Below are 5,838 nucleotides of genomic sequence, written 5' to 3'. Positions count from 1 at the left end.
AGTGCTCTTAACCATTGAGCCATCTCTCCAGCCCCCGTTAAATACATTTTTAAAAAAATAAATGAAGTGCCTTGTTGGGTGTTTTGTTTTGTTTTGTTTTGTTTTTAGAAAGAATCCTGTGAAATCACATGGTTGGCGTCACAGGTGAAATTCAAACCCAGGCAGTGTCCCTCCTGATCGGGTCTTAATCTGCTGGACCTACCCTGCAAGGACTTCCTCTGTGTAGTAGAGGCAGAGCGGGACACCCCTGCTCAGTCCTGGTAAGAACAGAGCCAGCCTAGAGGAGGGGCTGGCAGAGAACGGGGCTCTGGGGCATCAGCTTCATCATCCAGACAGACAGACAGACAGACAGGGCTAGACTTGCCTTCAAGCCCAGCACTCAGAGCCAGAGGCAGGCGGATCTCTGAGCTCAAGACCAGCCTGGTCTACAGAATGAGTTCTGGGACAGCCCAAGGCTCAAGACCGGGGGTGGAGGGTATGGGGCACATGTGACACTAAAATCCAAAATCTCACAACAATCCTCTTGGATCGGGGTTGGGGATTTAGCTCAGTGGTAGAGCGCTTGCCTAGGAAGCGCAAGGCCCTGGGTTCAGTCCCCAGCTCCAAAAAAAAAAAAAAAAAAAAAATCTCTTGACCTACCTGGATGTTGGGGTTACTGGATAACAAATTTAACCGACAGCACATTTCCAGTGAGATGTGTAGGGAGAGCCCTTCATCCCTTTCATGATGGAAGCCTGGGCACGTCTCACAGGAGTTAGCACACTTGACACTGAACGCAAGCTTGCCTGCATGCCCTCCCCCAGCTCTGCTCTGATTACTCTGGGGACGAAGGAGGAGACAGGCTCTCACTGTGCAGCCCTGGCTGGCCTGTAGACCAGACTGGATCCAAACTCACTGAGAACCACTGTCTCTGCCTCCCATGTGCTGGGAGTAGAGGCGTGCACCGCCATACCCTGCTTAATTAGACCTTTTTTAGAAACTGGTTTTCTGTTTGAAGACCACAGGACAACTTGCAGAGGTGGCTCCCTCCTTCCACCAGGCGGGTCCCCGGGGATTGAACTCAGGTCCTCAGCCTTGGTGACAAGTGCCTTCAGCAGCTGAACACTTCATCACCCCACGCTGCGTTGCTCTTAGAGCATAAGAATGGGTGGGTTTGGGGTTGGGGATTTGGCTCAGAGGTAGAGCGCTTGCCTAGGAAGCGCAAGGTCCTGGGTTCGATCCCCAGCCCCGGGGGAGGAAAAAATGGGTGGGTTTATAAAACACATAACATGGTAAGCATTCTCCACAGTCGTTCTCATATGACAATTCATCCAGTGCTCACAACCACCCGGGGAGAAATTCACTTCTGGTTGTAAATGCTCCTGCTTCCTCTGGTACACCCTGTGAGAGGGAGACTCTGCCACGTCTGTCCCTTCCAGGGACAACCAGGATTCTGGTATGGGGCATGGGGACAAGAGTGGGAGGGGAGTGCACTTCCCAGGCCCAAGCTGACAGCAGGACGGTATTAACGCCAGAGCAAAGGTTCACAGTGCCTGCCATCTTCTCTGGCATCTGGAGGCACGCGGAATTCAGAGGGAAGACTGAACACTCAGACGCAGGGAGGAGCCTGGCTTCCCACCTGTTGCCTGTACCCCGGACAACTGATGCCCGGCCCTACCTGCCCTTGGGGGTTGGGGGTGAGGAGGTGCAGAGTCAATGACACAGACTCCGGGAGCAGGTGACAAACGCTGTTGCAAGCTCTCCGAACACTCCTGCAAGCCCCTTTAATGCCCTCCACCCGTACCCCATTGGTCCCAAGGAAGAACCTCTTCTAAACAGCAGTTCCTGATTGGCTGACATTGTCTACACCAGCAATCCATGGTCTCTCAGTCCTCAATCCTCTCAGGCAGTCCTCAATCAGGTCCTCCATTGTTTACATAGAAGCGACTCCCACCTGGGACAAAAGCCTCTTCCGTATTTTCTGTGGCATCTCTCCACACGGGCCTCGTGCCAAGTAAATCACTAAGCCTGCCAGGTCCCCCGGGGACCCGTGTGACTGAGGAAGAGACAGGTGCACAGTCTGTCACTCCATCTGTGACCACGAAGATGATGACTCCAGGGTCAGAAATAACCCCACAGTCAGCTTCATGTGTGGATCCTCTCAGCCATTCCCAGAGAATCTGGGCTCTGAGTCAGAGGAAGAATCTAGAAGTAGCCATGGACCGGGGTCCGGATGGACACCACGGGTCCATCCTTCAGATTTTTTTGTTTTTGTTTTTTTGTTTTGTTTTGTTTTGTTTTTTGTTTTTGTTTTTGTTTTTCGGAGCTGGGGACCGAACCCAGGGCCTTGCACTCTACCACTGAGCTAAATCCCCAACCCCTCAAATTTTTTGATAAATCAAGGGCCCGTTCCTTCAGAAATCTCTCTCACCCCCAAGTTCATTTCCCTCGTAGCTTCACAGACTAGGGCTGTGGAACTTAGGGCAAGAACAGACGGGTGAGAGGCCAGCTTTGTTTTTGCACAGAGAGAAACAGGGGTTGAGCCTTTTACATAAAAAAGCTGCTGGGCTTTTGGGCACAGTGGAACACGAATGGTAACAATAGTTCAGCATAGAGAGAGGAGGCCTGCAGGGTAAGAGGACAGGGTCACTCATACGCCAAGTGTCCCCTATTCATCTCCTCAAAATAACCAAGATGTCCCCATCCACGACTGAGTCACCCACCCCAGTCCTCTGGGAAGACTTGGGATGAATGGGACTCCTCCTCCACCCTACCCCTCCCCAGCCCAAAGGACTTGTAACTGATTCCCCAGGATGGAAAAGTGACTTCCACAAGCCCTAAAAATAACCAGACCACTTAATACTCTGAACATAGCCTCTCCCCCGCCCCCACCCTCACCCACCCGCAGCCAGCCAGATAAAGGGCAGCTGCCTGACTGGCAGAGAACAGAGACCGAGAGCCAAGGTAGAGAGGCGTTGGACCCAGGAGCAGAACAGAACTAACAAAGAACCCCAGCAGAGCAACAGACCCCGAGGCTAGACACCCAAAAGCACCCAGACACCAGCCAGACCCTTGGTGAGTACCCTCCCCTCTGGTGTTATAGGCTGGGCTACCTCTCTAGCCGTGGCCCTCTGGACTTTGCAGTGTGGGTGTCAGGAGGGAGTCTAGCGGTTGCGGGGAAGGTATGAAGAGGATATGAGTACAGGAGTACAGGCCCTCAGAGGGAAAAGTCACCAAGACTTTTCTCTAGAAGGTAGCAAGTGTGCTGAGCAGTTACTGTGCCCACCTCAGGCCGACTCAAGAAGCAGATTTCTCCCTGATCGCGTATCATCGCCAGATAGTTTCAGGTGGTCGTCTGGGGCTTTGTGGTTTTTTAATTTTTAAATTACAGTTTTGTTTATTTTGCGCGTGTGCGAGTGGGTCCACCGCGTCACGGTGAAAGTGTAGAGATCAGAGCACATTGTTTCTCCCTTTTACCGAGTTTGTGACTCCTGGGAATAGAACTCTGGTCCTCAGAAGAAACCACAGGTATCTATACCACTGGCCCATCATTCCGGCCTGGAGTTTTTGATGGCTTTTTGTTTTGTTTGAGACAAGATTTCTCTGTGTAGCCCTGGCTGTCCTGGAACTCAATTTGTAGACCAGGCTGGCCTCAAACTCAGGGATCCACCTGCCTCTGCCCCCAGCGTGCTGAGATTTAAGGCCTGGGCCACCACCGCCCAGCTGGAGTTTTGACTTTCAGATGCAGCTGTGGGCCTGCGGCAAAGCTCAGCTGGTAAAGTGCACAAAGCCCTGGGTTCACCACATAAAACCAGAAATGGCGTTGCGTGTTGCATGCTTGTAATCTGTCTGGGGGGTGGGGGGTGGAGGCAGGAGGGTCTGGAGTTCAAGGCCAACCTGGACTGGATGAGAGTCCGTCTGAAAAATAAATAAAAAGGCTGATGTGGCTCCTCTTGCTGCAGGGCTTCCTCTCAAGAAACCGGAGACCGCGGGAAAGAGAGAAGAGAGGCAGAAGGTAAGGGATCCTGGGTAGCCAGAGTCAGACCATGGCCCGGGGTAAGCCCAGTCCCCAGTTGTTATTGGTCACAGTCTTGGCATAAATGGCCCAGTGTGTCCAGGCTAATGAGCAACTTTCCCTGTGAGGCACCTTGGATGGGATGACTTTGTCCCAGGCCATCTTCTTGCCCCATGGGGGAAATCCTCCAACTAAGTCTGAGGTGACTCAGAGAGGAGAGATCCGAATGTGCCCAGGGACAGGTGTCTAGGGCAGGCTGCTGCCGAAGAGGGGTCCAAGGTGGAGGTGGGTGGTCCTGAGTAGTCGGCAGTGAGAAGTGAGTGTCTCAGCACAGGGGACCTAGGCACAGTTTTTGAAACTTACTGTATCCTAAACCTGCCCCCAAACCTGCCTTTACACGTCGAAGGCCAGATGAGTGTACAGTTGGGAAGGCCAGGAGCCTACAAGCCTGCCTCAGCCTTTTCTGAGGCCTCAGCTGAGCCGCCATGGGCAGCCCCTGTCCCGCGATGGGCTTCTGTATCCCCTAACAACAGGCCATTAGATTGGATCATTGGCCTCTGTGGATCCTTGTCTGACCTCTTTGGCCTCTGTGACCCTAGCAAGGATTCTGGAATTCCTGGGAGTCTGGGTTGGGGGCAGCAGGTGGTCTGTATAGGAAATCTGCCCAGGCCTCCCTCATGGTGACCTGATAGAGCAGAAGTGGGGACAGCATGGGTTTGTGTGTGGTCTCCTACTCAGAGCTCAGAGACAAGAGGGACCACCCAGAGGTTTTGCTTGGGGCTCCATAAGGGGATGTCAGATCTTGCTTCCTCTGGATTCTCATATCCTCGATGGGCAGGCCACGGGCAAGCAGCCCTCCCTTCTCCTGCTTCTGAGGTAGGAGGTCAGGAGGACGCCCTTTCTCTTGTCACCAGAGTTCCTGATTCACCACACACCCTCAGGTCCCCAGCTTGACCTACAGGTCAAATAAATACCTTGGCACTTCACAGGAAGCAGAAGGCAGCATCTTCTAGGAACCCAAAGTATGGAAAGAGATAACATGGGGCATGGGGACACCAGGTCTCCCTGGCTGAGTCGAAACCTCCTTCTGAGTGCCATGATGACTGGCTGAGGCCCGGACCTCAGCTATATTTAGTGTCAAGTGCAGGGCGGAGCAGTGGGTTGGGGCAGCAAGGGGGGCACATATTTTACATTCTTTCCCTAATGGCCTCTGGGGACTGTCATAACACCTGTCACAGGACAGATAGGACATATGTGAAACAGACCAGAAGACGACTAGAGGAGTGTGAGGTCTCTGAGGTGTGAGGAGAGTAAGGGAGACGCATGCCTTGGTGGAATCTGGGGCCGGAGAAAGGTCAGGATCTAGACTCTGGCTGGAAGCCCTACCCCAGAAACTTTACAAGCTGTGCCTGCTGGCACACAACCGGGGAGGGCACTCTGTGAGCCAGGGCAGGGCCCTCATGTCCAGAGCTGTTTTGGCAGAAGGCACTTCAATCCTACAGTCCTCTACTACACACACACACACACACACACACACACACCACACACACACACACACACACACACACACACACACACACACACACACACACACACACACACACACACAAACCCTGGATCGACACCACCCTCTGATTCCTCTAGGGATGCAGGACTAGAGGGGTCCATGGCGAATAACAAAGCCCCCCAGCCTCCGCACCCAGTCCTGCTATTTCCTGGGAGCCGGGACTTCCTTAAGGTCTAGGGACTCGAAGTCAGCACAGCCTGTTACTCATTCCAAAAGATCTGACCCCAAAACCTCAGCTTCTTATCTTTAATTGCAGAGAGCTATGAGGAGAAAAGAA

Source organism: Rattus rattus, chromosome 8 (assembly GCF_011064425.1).
Source record: "Rattus rattus isolate New Zealand chromosome 8, Rrattus_CSIRO_v1, whole genome shotgun sequence".
Lineage (NCBI taxonomy): Eukaryota > Metazoa > Chordata > Mammalia > Rodentia > Muridae > Rattus > Rattus rattus.
This window is presented reverse-complemented; position numbering follows the sequence as displayed.